The sequence below is a fragment of the Urocampus carinirostris genome, chromosome 20 (genome assembly GCF_059441175.1).
Source record: "Urocampus carinirostris isolate Australia breed hairy pipefish chromosome 20, RoL_Ucar_1.0, whole genome shotgun sequence".
NCBI classification, from domain to species: domain Eukaryota; kingdom Metazoa; phylum Chordata; class Actinopteri; order Syngnathiformes; family Syngnathidae; genus Urocampus; species Urocampus carinirostris.
The window spans coordinates 21318885-21337478 of record NC_142368.1 but is presented as its reverse complement, the minus strand read 5'-3'; the positions used below and the strand labels follow the sequence as shown (position 1 = coordinate 21337478).

Here is an 18594-nt window from a genome sequence, read left to right as displayed (position 1 = left end):
AGTTGGCTTCTGTGCTGCCGTCCAATTTCTGCGCTTCTCTTTTGTTTCCTTTAAGCAACAAACAATTAAAATATTGACTACAATAGGGCACTCCTAGACCACTCCATGTTTCTCAAAGGCAGAACAGTATCTGTATGCAGTATCATTTGATTGTAACAATGCATTTCTGAATGTATCCGCATTTGTATGTAATGTATTGTCATGTATCTTCCAGTATATAAGGCGCACTTTCAAATTTTTTTAGGTGTGCCTTTATAGTCCGGAAATGACACTATATGCAATATTTTCATACCAGAAAGTCGGATTTGGGTGTGGACACTTTTGCAAGCAATCACGTTATCTTACTAGCAGGAAGTGCAGCTTTAGTAATTCAATGGCTCCTTAAGCCTCATTTGGAGTGGTATCGCCACTTAGTGGCTTGGCATGCATGTTGGTGACCTGTTTAGGGCTATACCACCCTGAGAACCCCTGATCTCAGAAAGCCAAATAGGGCCGGGCCTGGTTAGTACTCGGATGGGAGACCGCTTGGGAATACTATGTGCTGTAACTAGGTCATCTGGCGCACGCTCTGCTGCAACAGCACTGAATGTACTCCTGCTACAGTTGGGAAAATGAATTTACCTGAGGGAACCAAATGAATTGAATGAAATTGCATTGATGTGACAACGTTTCCTCTTGAGGACAATTCAAGTTGTATCAAAATTGTTTTGCCAGTTTGTTTTTCTACAATGTGTGCACGCCGTCCCACCACTGAAAGTGAAATCTTTGAAAAAAGTGCCGCAGACTTTCTATTTATATCTCGTCCCCCTGAGGGGCCCATTGTGGCAATATATGGCGGGCACAGAAAGCTGGAGCGTTCCCCAAACTGGCCTCGTTTCTCAGCAGCTTGTCTCTTTTTTCAGATTCTACTACGATAAAAATAGTGTCCTCTGACAGATTATTTGCTAGCATCCTGCTAGGTGGACTAATTTGCATACGAGCAGATGCACAAGATGTTTGAAAATCTTTCAGGAGATTCAAAGACATCCTGTCCCAGCGGGCGACAGGAAAAAGCCAACGTGAGAAAGCCCAACGGATTTAAGGCTAAAAAAAGTTTTTGAAAAAAAAAATACTCCAAATGACAAAGAGATGACATGAAGCAGAAAGTTCTTTATGTGTGTGGGTGTTTATAAAATATATTTTATTGTTTGTTAAAAGAGCATCAGTGGAGATGATGGAGTGTTTGAATGTGAGGTCAGGTTCTGCCAAAGAAGTAAAAACACTGCAAGGTTGTGTTTTTCACATCAAATTCTCTTTCATCCCCAAAATAGCCCGTTCACTTGTCACTTCTTTTGATACTTGGGATGGAATCTGATGAAAAAAAGGAAGCTTTGTCATAAAACTTTCACAAAAAGGGTTTAGCTCTGAGCAATTTGATTTTTATTCGGGCTGTGGAACAGGGGACCAGCTCTACACACTCTGCAGGGTCCTCAAGAGTGCACGGGAGTATGCCCATCCGGTCTACATGTGTTTTGTGGACTTGGAGAACACATTCCACCGTGTTCCTTGGAGAGCCCTGTAGGGGTTCTCCGGGAGTATGTGGTACCGGACAGTCTGTTCGGTCCCTGTAGGATCGGTGCCAGTGTCTGGTCCGCATTGCCAGTAGTAAGTTGGATTTGTTTCCAGTGGGAGTTTGAGTCCACCAAGGCTGTTCTTTGTCATTGATTCTGTTCATAACTTTCATAGACAGATTTTTTTTAGGCACAGCCTTGGCGTTAAATTGGTCCTGTTGGGGGGCCTGAGTATTAGAGCTCTGCTTTTTACAGATGATGTGGTGCTGTCGGCTTCCTCAAGCCGTGATCTTTAGCTCTCACTGGAGCGGTTGGCAGTTGAGTGAGAAGCGGCCTGGGTGAAAATCAGCACCTCCAAATCAGAGACCATGGTTCTCAGCTGGAAAAGGGTGGCATGCTCTTTCTGGGTTGGGGATGAGATTCTATCCCAAGTGGAGGATTCCAAGTATCTTGGGGTCTTGTTTACAAGCAAGGGTAGGTTAGAACTGGAGATCGCCTGTTGGATCGGTGCAGCATCTGCCATCATGCGGACCCTTTACCTGTCCGTCGTAGTGAAGAGGGAGCAGAGCCGAAAGGCAAAGCTCTCGATTTACATTTTCTGCACCCTTTACCCTCACTAGAGTCGCAGGGTTGCTGCAGCCCAATCCAGCCGTCTGTGGCAGGAGACACCTTAACTGGTTGCCAGCTCTCGGTTTACGAACAGTGGGTCATGACCAAAAGAACAATATTCCGAATACAAGCGTCTGAAATGAGTTTCCTTCACAGGGTGGCTGGGCTCTCCCTTAGAGATAGGGTGAGAAGCTCATTTCTCAGGGTAGAGTCGCTGCTTCTCTGCATTGACAGGATCAAGCTGAGGTGGTTCGGGCATCTGATAAGGATGCCTCCTGGACGTAGGAGGTATTCCGAGCATGTCCCACCAGCAGGAGGCCCCAGGAACGACCCAGGACAAGTTGGAAAGACTATGTCCCTAGGCCGGCCCGGGAACTTCTCTGGATTTCATGGGATGAGTTGGATTAAGTGGTTTAGGAATAGAACGTCTATAATTACTCGCTGTTTTTCTCAGAAGTTTTCTTGGAAACTAGTATTTTCAAGACACTTCGCAATGGTCAACTATTGTCCCACAAATTGGGAAAAAAATCTGGCATTGAATGAGTAAAGCTTGTTTTAACCAATAACGCCAGTTCCTAATATTATGTCTGTGTTCCTTGTGTTTTTCAGCCATTGGAACCAGTTTGTGTGTTTACCGGTTCGAAACACAAGACGTCATTCAGGTAGGCTGCTCACTCACTTCCTGCCTGAGCGCCTCGGCCAGCCAATCAGAGCGTTTGTGCTATATTCTAATGGCCTTTAGCCGTTGCCATGGCGCCCGCATCCACGCTGTTCTCTGCATTTCCTTTCTTATGTCACCTGATACAGAATAACCATTTATAGGCTTTGTAGGCAGGTTAATGAATGTAGTTTTTATGCTTCATGTGTTACCATGACAACCTGTGAATTATTTTGATTTTCAATAATGTTTTTCTCACTTTCCTTTCGAAATGAGCAACGGAATATACGTGGACACACTCATACTTATAAGTACCTATATAGAACATAGGGAAGATAGAGACAAAATGTATCTAATGAAAATGAAAGCTATAAATGAGAGCATTTTGTAAAAAATGACTTTCTATCAAAACACAAATGTATACAAATACTCTCACATACGCGTTTATTCTTATTTACTCACTCTGTCACTAAACATTCTTCTGCACTCTCATACACATTCACTTCCTCATGCTAACTTTCGCTCTTTCAAACGCTAATGCAGGGGTCTTTTCAAGCTGAGAGCTATTTTTTATTGGTAATTAGCGTAAGAGCAACCAGTTTGATATGTATTTTTAAAATAGCAACTTAGCTAAATGGCTTGCTGGTTGATAGCTTGATAGCTGGAAAGGTAAACAGGTAAAAATTAAAAGGGAGCTAGATAGCTAGCTAAGAGTAAATACACGGATAAAAAGTTTAAAACAGCTAGTGATTAGGGCAATACAAATAAACTTGACTTGACGGGATAGCTAGCTAAAAAGGAGGCCAAAATTTAGTTAGCAAAAAAAATTTAAAATCTTAGCTAGATAGCATGCAAAAATTGTAAAAAGGTTAGCTAGATAGCTCTCTAAATAGGTAAAAAGGTTGTTTAATTGTTGGCTAGAAAGTTAAACAGGTAAAACACTAAAGGGAGCTCGATAACTACCTAGAAAGGAGGCCAAAGTTTATAAATATAATATTTCCAAATGCGCCCAAAAAAGGCTGGTGATTGCGGCAACCAACTTGTGTCATTCGCGAGCGAAACGGATCTGTTAGCCGTCTCCTGGAAGTGGGAGCCGGGTATCCACCAACCGAGAGCCGGTTCTCTTCGAGACGCTATTTTTCTCTTGTCATTGATCAAAAAACATTTTTTCATGGATTCTGTGCTGTTGACTTTGAATTTGTTAAGTAAAAAAGAGGTTAAAATTGTTTTGTGTTTTATCTTTTTCTTTGTAGATGTATAAATGTTTCCTGTCTTTTTCAGTGTTAATGTTTAAGTGTTCATTTGCATTATTTTCCCCTGTTTTAATTAATGTATAATAATACATATTACCAGCTCGGTGGCCTTGGGGTAGGGTGCCCGCTGGTTCAAGCCTCGGCCGAGTCATACCAAAGACTTACAACATTGGTACTCATTGCCTCCCTGCTCGGCGCTCGGCATTAGGGGTTGGAATTGGGGGGTTTGGTCACCTAATGACTCCCAACACATCAGTTGGGTTGACCGATCAAACAAAAGAATAAAAATATTGTTGACAAGAGAAACTCGCATTTCTAACTAACAAAGGAGAAACTGTTTTAAAAGAAGGGAGTTGAGAAAATATTACAACGTTGTTATTTCTTAGAGAACCTCAGGATTCTGTATTGTTGTGACTAATTTAAGTTCCTAAGAAATATGTATTGGGTTTATCTGCTACTTGCTTACGGCCATACGACCCTGAACACGCCCGATCTTGTCCCATCTCGGAAGCCAAGCAGGGTCCGGCCTGGTTCGTACTTGGATGGGAGAGCGGCTGGTGCTGAGCTCGGGCAGCAGTAACTCAGGAGGGAAAGCGCTGGTCTTGGGATCAAGAGGTCACAGGTTCAATTCCCAGCTCCTCTGTGTTATATGTTGAAGTGTCCTTGGGCAAGACACTGAATCCCCAATGTCTCCCAAGAGCAGGTAGTTGCCTTGCATGGCTGATGCTGCTATCGGGTATGTGAGGGTATGACAATGGGTTAGTGTGAAGCACATTGTAAAGCGCTTTTGGAGGTCTTCATTGACTTAAAGCGCTATATAAATGCAAAACATAGAACATAAAAAATTATCTGTACTTAATCTCACTAATTCTCTCACTCAAACACACAAACACATTCACGTCACACCACACATATGGAGACACTCACATGACCTCTCGTGCACACGGATCTCTGTGCATGAGCTCACACAACAGTGCAATACGAAAAAGGTGTTGTAAAAGAGCAGAGTTGGGAAAAATGCCGTTATGAATAACACTGTTAAATGAATAACCTTTATTTTTTGTTGACAATATCTCTGTACTATTTGTAATTGCAACATCCATTGCAGCCTGGTCATCCTGGAAGGGGGATTACCACATGTGCGGTCCCTTCTCAAGGTTTCTTCATTTTCCTCATGTTGAGGTTTTTGAGATTTCTGCCCTCATGTTGGTTTCAGATCAGTGGATGGTGAAGTAATAGTCTGAAATAATAGTCTGTGCAATAACCTGTGCAGCCCTTTGAGACTCTTTGTGATTAAGGGCTATACAAATAAAAATGACTTGACTTGACTTGTTACGTATCGGCATTTTTTTTTCCAATAATGGGATAATCTAACTAATCATTTTTTTCTGACGTTACAAAGCCGTTACTGTTACTGTCACTCAAAAGCTGTGCGTTACATACGTGTATTTTTACCTACGTTTTCGTGCATGTGTTTACGTTTTGTGTCATACATACTTTTTGTGTACCGTAAATTCCGGACTATAAGCCGCTCCTTTTTTCCCAAATGTTCAACCCTGCGGCTTATTCAGTGATGCGGCCAATTTATGTAATTTTTCTAACAGCCTCCAGCGGCGCTAGAGTTCAAGGCACATGACGCAGCTTACAAGCTAAACGCAATCGAGCAGTCCGATAAAGAAGGAAACAGAGCTACTGCACGCAAACTTTACCTTGCGAGCGTGTTGCTAGCATGTTTTTGAATAAGGGAGCGTGGGACGAAGTCGACATGATAAAGTCTCTTTACCATACTAAAGGAGGACAATTTTGATGACGTCAGTTGTAGGGAGAAAGATGAGAACGGTTTACCGTGGTTTCTACATGTACGGTATTTTTAACAGACCCGTTAACTGTATTGCGAGCGTGTTGTTAGTTGCGTTTTGCTACCCTTCACAAGAACGGTTTGGAATAAAAGTTATAGTATTATTATTAAAGCTTTAAAAACTCTCTCGGTGTACCGTCTTTCTTTGTAAATATGTGTAACCATGTAGAATATGTATTTGCAACTGTATATTTTTGTAATGTATTGATTTGTATTTATTTTGGACACATATTCTGATAAGTCTTGCACTGACCAATTAAAAAGAAGAGGCGTAACAGACGCGGGGGATGACGGGGAGGGGGGACCGGTAAAGGTGAGTGTTTGTGGACAAGGCAGACAATAGTAGATATATATTTTTCCCACCCTTACCTTTGGAAATATACACTTTTTTCCTTGGATTACTTTTAACAGGACCCGGACTCTGCAGGTCTGCATCAAATCTTAACTACCGGTATCATTTTTCCATTCATTTTGCCGGCTGTGGTTTTGAACTGTGTACTTTATGTTCAGTTGAAATCGTGGGACTCAAAGTAGGGTTTGGGTTAATTTTGTGATTGTGTTACATATTTTAATGTGGGCGCATGAGGCTTATATACAAGTGCGGCTTGTGTAAGTACAAAAGTGGTTATCCTCTTAAGATGTGGTGGGTGCGGCTTATAATCAGGTGCGCTCTATAGTCCGGAATTTACGGTATATTCACGTACGTTTTGTGTATATTCACATACGTTTTTTGTATATTCACATACTTTTCATGTGTTTACGTATGTTTTATGTGTTTTTGTGCGCGTATATATTTGTGTTCTTATACATACGTCGTCGTGTTTGTGTTTACTGACTTTTGTGGTGTGTTTATGTACTTTTCGTGTGTTTACGTCGGTTTTTGTGTGAGCGTCTTTGTGTTTGACTTTTTGTGCATTTAGGTTCGTTTTTCGTGTATGTATGTACATTTTATGTGTTTGCGTACGTTTTTTTGTGTTTACGTACGTTTTTGTGCGTGTTTACCTACGTTTTTGCGCCAGTTTATGTACATGCTGATTGTTAATTTAGTATATTGTTTACTCTTTATTTTTGTTGCACTTCAAGTGTATGATAAATCTGTTGCTGGTGAGGTGCAATAAATAATTTAAGGTTCTATGACACAAATACCTGTCTGTTCTTCACTATTCAATTGACTCAAATACTGCTCAGAAAATTCCAAATTCTTTAACATACAACAACTACTTCTAAAGTAAGGGAAATAGTCACTTTCCTTTGTAACTAGTTACTTTTACTACAGGGTAATTCAGTTACTAACTCTGTTACTTTTTGGAAGAAATAGTAAGTTTAACAAATTCCTCTTTTTAAAGTGACGTGCCCAACACTGTAAAAGAGGCAGGTGGTGAACACAAAGTACAGACGCTGCCCTACTTACGAACGAGATCCTGGATGATCGTTCGTAAGTTGAATTTGTTCATAAGTTGCTTCTGTGCTTATTTTGTATGTATAGGGTTTATATAAGTATGTTTAAGGCTTGTATACGTAACGTGTATTGTTTTGTACAAAAAAATAAACATTTCATAAAATAATATGCTCGATAAAGATAAATAAAGTTGAGTTTAAGTTACTTTTGGAAGATGCACTCCAAGAGGTCCTCCTCCGTAATAAAAAGTGGCCGAAAAAAGGCACTACGACCATTTCCTCAACCCCATCAATCTTTCTTATTCCACTTTATTTAAAAAGAAATGGCTGGCCTCTTTTTTGCATTTACACCAACCATATTGAATGGATGCTGAGATATTAAACAATAAAAATGTTGAAGTTATTAGCGCGCTAGAGATGCAGTACATGTAGTATGTTTACACACAAACTAAGAAGTAGAAGTCGGATTTCTTTTTCGGGGTGGATGCTGGATGACCTCTCACAGCGCCACCACATGCCGGTAGTGGCTGAAAGAAGCACTACAGTAATGTTCTCTACTCGGAAAAAGGTGCAGACGATACAAAATCTAATTTACAGCAATGTCCGGATATTTTTCGACATCCCGATGAAAATGTTTGTATCTACCGCTTTTCGTAAGTTGAATGGTCATAAGTAGGGGAGCGTCTGTATATTTCGTCACCATGACGATCCAAGCTTGATATCATTGGTGCAAGCTGTGCCCTAGACTAAAACACACGAGAGGGATTTTTGTGTGCGCTTGTGTGAGAGAGTGTTTGTGTGGGAGAGATAACAGATGGGCATAATTTGACTGGTATAGTGCAACCCGGTACAGTTGCCCAGACGACAGCAATTTGCCCGCTTCCTGTTTCCGCCACGTGGCCGTGAGAGATGGAGAGGAGCCGATAAAGCGTGGAGGTGATAGGCTGAGGACGAAAGGCGCAGAGGGGGGGCACAAGTGGGCGAGAAAGGGGGTGAGGTTAAACTAGACGAGGAATGAAGGTGGTGGTGATGTAATGAGGCAAGGTGAGAAGGAAGTGAGGAGGCTTGGGAGGGAGTTGGTGAGGTGTTGAGAGGGTCAAGTTGAGAGGAGGTGTTGTGGATGGGAGGTGAGGAGATGAGCTTTTCTGTGTGCATCAGTGACATGCAGTCAAAGGAGGCAAGGCCTCACCTGTCATCATGGAAATACAAAAGTAGAATGGTTGTGCACCATTAGACCATCACCCGTGTTGAGACGCGAAACCATTTTTGGGTGGCATTTCCCTTTTTAGCTGTGTCCCTTGACAGAGACCAAAAGATTTAGTCCAGATGGAGACCTAAATCTCAAAATGGTGTTGATACTCAATGTCCTTCTGGCCTTGGAGAGTGGAATGTCTTTCTGGGGAAAAATGCTGAGTCAGTAAAACCAAAAATGCCGAATCAGCTTTTTGGGGCATTTTTTTACATCCAGGATAACATACCTGACTGCCTGAACAGATAGTCGTTATTTCTAAACTCATTCCCTCTTTACTTGGGTGGAAAAACACACAAACAAACAGACAAAAACAAACAAACAAACAAACATGCTTAGATCCCTAACCAAAACATGGCTTTCCTTGCAGGTGATCATTAAAAGTATATTAAATTGTTATATTTACTCAGGGTTAAAGTTCTTTCTTGTTTAACTTCGCAACGTTTGGATTTTCTTTCCAAAATTGCAGAATTTTTCACACAATTAATGTTATTAACACAATAAGTGTGAGGTTCCTGCCTGCCAACACCAGCTTGAGGGCGCCATGGAACTAATGGCCTAATTGGGTCCATAGTATTTGAGAGACAATCATTGTCAGATTGTTGAATGTCAAGCCCACCTGAACTATGCTCAAAAAAAAACTCAACGCATGCTGAATGTCAGAAAGATGTTGTTATTATTTCAGCCTTGCCGTTTTATGGACTGTGTTTTTCTTACCAGGTTTTCCATTCAGGGAAATGGAGTAGGGCCTCTAAGGAGCATATTTTGTTGCTTCCTTCTCCCCATTCAAGACTTTAAAATCCGACACGTGTTTCTGCATTTGGATCCTCTCCGCACTATATAACAATTAGTATGAAATGTATCACTGTGCCGTGCGTCTACAAATACAGAATGAGGCATGCAATTCTCTTACCCAATGGTAAAGTGTGATAGTAAGATTCTGATTTGCTGCTCACCTCAGCCCCAAACAAATAGAACTAGTATTGGTATTAGCAAGCTAACAGCAAATCAAGCCAGTCGGATGCATGGACTTTTTTCATAATGTAGGATTATTTATCTATTGATGTTTTCATTCAAAATGAGCAGTATGTAATGTTTTACTGGGCTGCACGTTTGCAGATGGAGAGTGAGGCACGCAATTCTCTTGCCTCATGGTGGAGGCTTGGACTCTGCATGGACTTTTTTCATAATCCTTTAAAGCTTTTATTCAAAAGGAGCAGTGCATGGATTTCATTTTAACGTTAAAGTCGAACAATAAAACATGTTTTCTATGGTACAGTTTCTATATTTCTCTCTTGCTCTGCCAATCAAAAGATCATTGAGGAATAAGTTGTTGGTGCATTTAATTGTAAATCTGACTGCCTCACCAAACATCACGGGTCTGCTTTGTTGTCCAGACAAAAAGCACGCATCATTTGAGTCGCGATAGCGTGGCGGGCGACAGTTGCCAAGACTGCAACAATCTTGTAATCTTCCTGTTTCCTTCACGCCGGCTTCAATGCTGGGGCCTTTGTTCCCGCATTCAAATCACATGAAAAGTGTGCACGTGTGTTAATGTTAAAACACCGTGTCAGGAATCACTTCCGCATAAATGCAAACGAGGGTTAATGATGCTTCGGCAGTCTGAACATTTCATCTACAACAGTGCAGTATCAAGTAAAGTATGTAAGTGTTTATGGCAGTTGATGCAAGTGTAAGTGTGTGACTTAAAAGTGTGTGAGGTTGATCAGGTGCGTTTGTGAGTGTATGGGCCTGAATGCAAGAGTGATTGCTTGTGGGGAGTTTGTGTTTATGTGAGAGTAAATGAAAGAGTAGGATCCAATGAGCGCATAACACCATGATTGATCACAGACATTGTAATCTTTTGTTCATCAGACTTCACTCCAGAAATTCAATATTGAGATCATATTGTCAAACAGTTGGTTGGATTATTATGCTGTTATTTTAAAGGTGGCGTTTGTAACTTCAAATATTCTACTTGCTGACGCCATTGTGTTTGCGGCCTCTGTCCAGCTTCTTTTGTTGCGTGTTCAAGTATGTGAAATTCTTAGACGCGAATGCACTCTTCATCTTTTCATCTTTTTCGGGGTTGGCCTTTGGACTGGTACTTTTCTTACTTTCACCATTTTCTCCCTATTCCCCATGCCTCCTTTTCTCCAGTGGAATGGGCTCTGTGGCAAGAACACCGTGGGTAAAAGTAAGATGAAAGCAGATAGGTGTTGTGGATAAATATATACAAAGGCTCTTTGAACTCAGCTGGACATTAACACATTCTTAATAGAAAATATTTATTCTAAACTTTTTGAAGACACCTCAAACCACGCACCCTACCTTTAAACATGTTATTTTTATTTTAATCTACATAGAAAATATTTCTTAAAATGAGCAAATTAGCCTACCGTGTGCCTCATAATCTCATTCGACTTATTTTACTTTTTTGGGAGGGTGAGAAATAAGACAAAATATCTTAATCTAATTAACATAAAGCTAGTTTTCTTTCTTATTTTAAAGTATTTTATCTAGTATCTTGAATGAAATTAAAATAATTTAAAATATACAAAATTATTTTATTTAGCAAGTTTCTTGACTTCCTGTTGACTTGCTAATACTATCTTTTATTCTATTGTTTGTGTCTGAGAAGTGCACCAAATTGGAATTCTTGGTATCACTATAGCCCTCCACCATGAGGCAAGAGCATGGCGCGCCTCACTTTGCAATTGTAGACACACAGCACAGTAATACATTGCATACTAATTTTATTAATATAATTCATGACATTATGTGAAAAGGAAAATCCAAAAGTTCTGAAATTAAATGAGACAGACCCTTAACACTGAAAAAAAAAACTTGATATATTTTTTCTTTTAAATTTCCATGATGACAGGTGAGGCACTGCCTCACCTGCCTTCCCTGCCTACATGTCTTTAGTTTAAGATCATACCTATATTGGCTTGATATTGTTCCAACAGATACTATTGGCCAAGATGTGTAAGCATGCCAATTGTCACTAGGTTTTAATCTTTTTTTATTTTATGTTTTTATTTCATGAAAGCTTTTTAAAAACTCCATCCAAGTGTAGATGTTACATAAACCCATAGACTCCTTGACTACCTGGCCCTGGATTTCTGTTTCCACTAAACTTGTGGGTCACTCACAACCTCCAATTCCACTAACAGTTGCTGTCCCTAAAATGGAGTTTTGGGGCATTTTGTGTAACCTGAATTAGTGACACACACATTCCTAAGCCACCGATCAATCTGCCATGCATTATTTGAGTACTTAAGAGTAAACAAGAGTGCCGAGAGAAAACTCACTCAGGAACAGGGAGAACATGCAAACTCCACACATTGAACCCTGTAGCTGGAATTGAAACCAGGATCTCTGAACTGTGAAGCAGATGTTCTAACTAGTCATTTACCCTACCGCCTTGTTTTACTTCTTATGTCTCTTAACTCAACGTCTCATCATTTTCTTCATCAGCATCAATTCTCTGCCAGTGTGGAACTGGTGGCGCCCCTCTGCTATTGTTCATTGGCTTCTCGCCCGCCCGGGACACAAGGGAGAGAGAGATTGCAGGATGTTGGCATGGCGCTTCAGCCTTGACATGAGGAAGGGGAGGACCGGGAAGAAAGGCTTCTATTAACCCTCATCAATTGGCGGCACTTAGCGGGGCAAAGTTGTCATTTTGGTGACATCACTTCCTGTCCCTAGCAGGAAATCAACATGCTGAATGGCAGCTGAGCTAGAGCAGGTGCAGCGATGTAAAGTTATATTCCAGGAAAGATAGCAAGACATCCACAGCATATTGTCACGTTTGTGTGGGTGGACCCAAATGCGGGAAAGCCGATGGAGGCAGGTGTTCTCAAGAGGAGGGGTTCAGTTCCCATCTTTACTTCATTAAAGTCCTGGAAAATCCTGTTTATTGCCATACCACGTTGAGGACTTCCCTATCTTGGTAAACTAAGCCGGATCGGGCCTTGTGAGTACTCGGATAGGAGACTGTCTGGGAATACCAGGTACAGTAAATAGGCCATTTGGCGCACGCTTCGCTGCAACAGCACTGACTTGGTCACTACCTCTGACAAAATGTCTAAATAAGAAACCAGAAACAGTGGAAAACATACCTGGCGTTCCAGTGGAATGAAAATGACCTGATGACATGTGCTGTCCAATACATCCTTATAAAAGGTGGGAATGATTAGGGACAAGTTCCAAACCCGCTAAAATAATCAACCAATTCATCGATTATTAAAATAATCATTACTTGCAGCCCTAACTGTTAAACCAATCAAAATGCGAACCACAATGCAAGATGAAAATCCGCAAAGTAGCAAAACTGTGAAGAGTAAACCGCGATGCAGCGATGGATACTATACACTCCTTCGCCTTGATCTATTGCAAAAATACTGCTAGTTTTTATACTGTTTGCTAAATTGCTTTTTGTCCTTTTGGATGTCAGCTCTGCTCCTACTACAAAAGTCAATTCCATTGAAGTTGGGAAAAAGTTTAAAATGTCAGTAAAATTAGAATAGAATGACTTGCAAACCTTTTCTAACCCATATTTAAATGAATACACCACAAAGACAAGATTATCCATGTTCAAACTCATAAACTTTATTTCCATAAGCAAATAATGATAAACTTAGAATTTTATAATTGCAACAAGTGCCAAAGTAGTTGGGAAAGGGGCTTCTTCACCATTGTGTTACATCACCTTTCCTTTTAATAACACTCAATAAACGTTTAGGAAGTGAGGAGACTAGTTGTTGAATCGTTGATAGTGGAATCCTTTCCCATTCTTGCTTTATGTACAGCTTCAGCTGTTCAACAGTCCGGGGTCTCCTTTGTCTTATTCTGCGCTTTATAATGCGCCACACATTTTCAATGGGAGACAGGTCAGGACTGCAGGCAGGCCAGTCAAGCACCCGCACCCTCTTACTACGAAGCCACGCTGTCGTGAGACGTGCAGTGTGTGGCTTGGCATTATCCTGCTGGAAGAAGCAAGGGCGCCCATGGTAAAGATTCTGTTTGGATGGCAACATACTTTGTTCCAAAACCTGAATGTACTTTTCTGCATTAATGGTGCCTTCACAGATGTGCAGGTTACCCATTCCTTGGCCACTCATGCACCCCCATACCATCACGGATGCTGGCTTTTGCACTTTGCGTGCATAACAGTCTGGGTGGTTCTGTTCTTCTTTGGACCGGAGGACACGACGTCCACAATTTCCAAACACAATTTGGAAAACTGACTCATCAGACCACAGAACACTTTTCCACTTTGTATCAGTCCATTTTAGATGGGCTCGGGCCCAGAGAACCCTGCGGCGTTTCTGGATGTTGTTGATGAATGGCTTACGCTTTGCAACATAAAGTTTTAACCCACACTTACGGATATAGCGTCGAACTGTATTGACTGACAGTGGTTTTCCAAAGTGTTCCTGAGCCCATGTGGTGATGTCCTTTACACATTGATGTCGGTTCTTAATGCAGTACCGCTTGAGGGCTCGGAGGTCACGGGCATTCAATAATGGTTTACGGCCATGCCGTTTACGCACAGTGATTTCTCCAGATTCCCTGAACCTTTTCACAATATTATGGACTGTAGATGATGATATCCCTAAATTCCTTGCAATTGTACTTTGAGGAATGTTGTTTTTAAACTGTTCAACAATTTGCTCACGCAGTTGTTCACAAAGAGGTGAACCTCGCCCCATCCTTGCATGTGAATGACTTAGCTTGTTCGGGTCTCCCTTTTTTATACCCAGTAACAACTCTCACCTGTTGCTAATTCATCTGTTCACCTGCAAATAGTTGGTTGATTTCCATTCATCCACTTTCTGAGTAGTTATTGACACCTGTCCCAACTATTTTGGCACGTGTTGCTGTCATCAAATTACAGAGTTGATGATTTTCTCCCAAAACAATAAAGTTTATGAGTGAAGACAATAAATATGTTGTCTTTGCTGTGCATTCATTTAAATATGGGTTGAAAAGAATTTGCAATTTACTTGGATCAATTTTTATTTGCAATTAACACACTTTCCCAACTTCATTGGAATTGAGTTTTGTACATCCGGTGTTTTCATCTTCATATCCCGCTAATCTTAATCTCACGGCACTGACATATTTTTGGAGGCAAAAAATGAGAGAAAGCAGCTTGAGCCTGAGTGGTGTAGTGGCTCGGATTAGCCATCAGCGCTAACGTGTGTGTGTGCGGTGTTCAAACAAGATAAGCTCGATGCGAGGTATTAAACGCTAAGATGTTAGCAACGCTAGCTAGCGTGCTGCCGCTGGCTGTCGTGCGGCATCACCTGACATTAGCGTACGCTAGTAGGGGTTAGCCCGGCTTGACTACTTTGAATATAGCAAAAGTTCCTCTTGCGTCCCCTACTCCTCCTCCTCTTCCTCATGTCCTCTTTTATCCCAAAACCACAAAAAAGTCCTGAAAAATCCTTCTTTCTTCTGCCAGTTGACAGCAAAAGGTCTGGCTGTGTCTTTCCTCCTCTCAAGTCATTGACAGCCTACGTTAATTTATTCTCACTTTGTTGTCATTGTATCGTATTCTCAACGGACCTTGTGACGATCCCAAAATATCTACGCCAATATCCTCGGATCAGTCAAGTTAAGAGAATCAAAAAGCCCTTTCGGAGAGGTTCCTTCCTCCTCTGTCTGTCATTGTGGCCTTTTTGGTATTTACATTGGAATTAATAACATAAGATGAAGGGATACAATTTTTTTTTTTCTCCCATAAATATGTAACAATGGTTTTAGTTGGCAGGAGTTATATTTTTGTAAATATAGCACCACATATAAACCACATTTATAATACATTGTTTTGTAATAAAGATTGTAAATGAACAGTCAACTAATCAGTTGTTGTGATTATTTGTATTTTACCTAATATCAGAATTTGACTAATTGAATACATATTGATCCAGCACTTGTTTCTACTATGCACACGCATACATATGTACAGTAGCCGGTGTCTTACTACTGCCTTCCTCACTCTGCATCTGCTGATGCTTATCAGAGTAGTATGTTACATTACTAATTCTATTAAGGATATTTATAATATAATGTGAAAATTCAGCAACTTTAAAAAGCGAAATCCAAAATTTGTGAAGTTAAATGAGGAAAAAAAAGCATAAATCAATTCTATTTATTTTAATTCTATATCTCTATAATGACAGGTGAGGCAGAGCCTTACCTGCCTCTCTTGACTGCACTTTACTGATGTGGAAAATATACTCGATAATTACCGCCAACTGCCACACTATAATATTCAATGACCCAGTACTACCTGTTAGAAAGTTTCCAAGCATTTATGTATATTATTTTTTTATTTATGGGGGGGAAGGCGGCTGAGTGGTTAGCTCGTCCGCAGCGCAGATCTGAGGTCATGGGATCTAATCCAGCTACCAGCCTTCCTGTGCGTAGTTTGCATGTTCTCTTTGTGCTTGTGTGAGTTTCCTCCGGGAACTTATTCCGAAAACATGCATGTCAGGTTATTTGGCCTGTTCAAATTGTCCCTGGGTGTGAATGAGCGAGTTTAGGATTCTGTCTCTGTGTGCCCTGCGACTGGCTGGCAACCAGTTCAGGGTGTCCCCTGCCCACTGCCCGAAGATAGCTGGGATGGGCTTCAGCACCCCACGACCCTACTGGTATAAGCGGTGTATATGATGGATGGATTTTTTTATGTAGTAATTGCAATACTTTGTCATGTGTGCAAGGGATGGGAGAGCTTAAGATTAGTCGCATGGCTCACTATTGCTACAACTAACAATTATTTTAAGCATCAATTAATCTGTTACTTACTTTGTTACTTTATCATTCATCTTTTTTTTATTCGTCTGCTATATTTAGTTTCTATTGAAACAAACAGGGGGTTGTGGAAGAGTCATGATTTCGTTGCTGGTTTGGGCAATATTATGGCAACAAAATGCCAGCTATATACACATATCAGTTGGTAAAAAGCAAATAAATGTGTTTTTATTTGTAAAAACAAAAGGAGATAATTATCCATGCTAAAATGGTTAAAATTCGTTAAAAATAATAATTTGTTTGATTCAGTAATATTTTTTGATTCATAATAATAATTGGATGCCCGTAGTTGTAGATAAATGTATAAATGGTCTCTCTCCTGGGTGTATTTGTGTATAGAACAGTGCCCTTTCGAGTTCTAAGTAGTGCACTTTGGTAACTTCCCACATTTGGTCAGTTCAAAACAATTAAAATATTCATGCAGTATACGGATTTTCCATGACTTGTGACGTGCTATTAAGTTGTGGCACGCGTGACCGACATAAACAAACACGACACTTACGACTTTTGTCTTCATGCTCAGTCTGGACCACCAGTCGGTACTTGAAGGTTTTCCTGTTTGGTTTTGTGGTGACGGCCAGAACCAAGCATGCAGGGCTTTCATTTTGGTATGTGCATCTGTGAGTGTGCGTGCTGCTGGGATGGAGTTTGGGAAAAGACAAAACGTTGACGCCTTCGCAGATGTTGATACAAACTCTCACACACAAAGTGAAAAGAGGCAAGGGAATGAGGAGAATTAAGGATGTGAGTGTGTGAATAGTGATAATGTGAGCTTGGATTGCGAACTCTTGCATTCATATCAATAGAGGAAAGATAGAACAGAATAGAATAGAATAGAATATACCTTTATTGTCATTGTTACAAAATGGGTTGAACATATTGTGACTACGAAATTGGACGTGTCACTCCAGTATCACATTTAACAGTGAGGATAAAAGAAAACAAAGAAGATAAAGGAACAAAGAAGATAAGGTTATAATTTACACAATATAAAGGAACAAAGAAGATAAAGGTTATAATTTACACAATATTTACACAAGAAATGATGGCATGTAGGATGTTACTTACAGTTTTGGGATCGTATTAGTGCAATATGCAAAAATAGTCAACATTTTGCAAAGTGAACATAGGCATGAATACAATTTTACATCTGTATGATGTAGTGTGTTTGCAAGAGTTTCAGTTTTTTGTGCGGTGTGAGTTAAGGATGGTAATGCCTCTGGGGAAGAAACTGTGTCTGAGTCTGTTTGTTTTTGTTTTGCGTAACCTGTAGCGTCTGCTGGGAGGCAGTAGGTCAAAGAGGTGGTGGCCAGGGTGAGAAAAGTCCTTGATGATGTTTTCTGCTCTGCTGAGGTAGCGAGAGCAGGCAATGTCCTCCGGACTGGGTAGAGAGCAACCAACGATTCTCTGGGCTGTGTTGATGACCCTCTGAAGCGTTTTCCTGTCTGCTGCCTTGCACCCACCATGCCACACCGTAATGCAGTACGTTAGAATGCTCTCCACTGTGGCTTTGTAAAAGGACACCAGCAGCTGCTGTTTCAGATGATTTTTTTCCTTAACACTCTCAGGAAATGGAGTCACTGCTGGGCCTTCCCTACCACCGCTTTGGTGTTTGCAGACCAGGGGAGGTCATCGGAGATGTGCACACCCAGGAATTTAAAAGAGTGGACTCTCTCCACACAGTCTCCTTTTATAATGAGTGGTGCTGGGTTCCTGCCTTTCCTCCTGAAGTCCAGTATGACAATTTGAGTTCTGACTATGTTCAAGTCAATGTTGTGACGTGGCACTTATCCCTCCGGCTCCAGTTTCTGTTGCATTCGAACATTAAGCACGTTTTTCGGCCTTGTGTTTCCCCGTCTCGCAAAAGTGGTGGTGGCGGTGGTCTTGGAGGTGTAGTCGGGGGACAAATGGCCTGGTTGCGTAACAAGTTATGTAATTGGATGCATATTTGATGGCGAGCGCTGTTGCTGTAATGTAGCGAGAGCGGGACGGGATTTTGTGCACTTGAGCCTACCGGAGCCGTTGCGTCACCGGGAAACCGAGCTGGAAGTGCGCTCTGTGTGTGTGTTTGTGTGGAAGTGTGTGGGTGAGAAAGAGTGAGTGGGTAGTGCTTAGGCCTGTCCTGTGAGTGTGGGTGAGCATGTGTGTGTAGGTGTGATTGAGTCAGTGAGTAGGTGGAAGGGTGTCAGAGTGTG

At 41.1% G+C, this 18594-nt stretch overlaps 1 protein-coding gene across 2 annotated transcripts in view; it reads left to right on the top strand.

Annotated features, from left to right (window-relative positions):
* hivep2a (HIVEP zinc finger 2a) overlaps positions 1-18594 on the top strand; it is a 112423-nt gene that overhangs the window by 9041 nt on the left and 84788 nt on the right. For both annotated transcript variants that reach the window (XM_088324643.1, XM_088324641.1), the window contains exon 2: positions 2769-2821. The gene's annotated coding sequence lies outside the window, so the exon portion shown is untranslated. The remainder of the gene's footprint in view (positions 1-2768; positions 2822-18594) is intronic.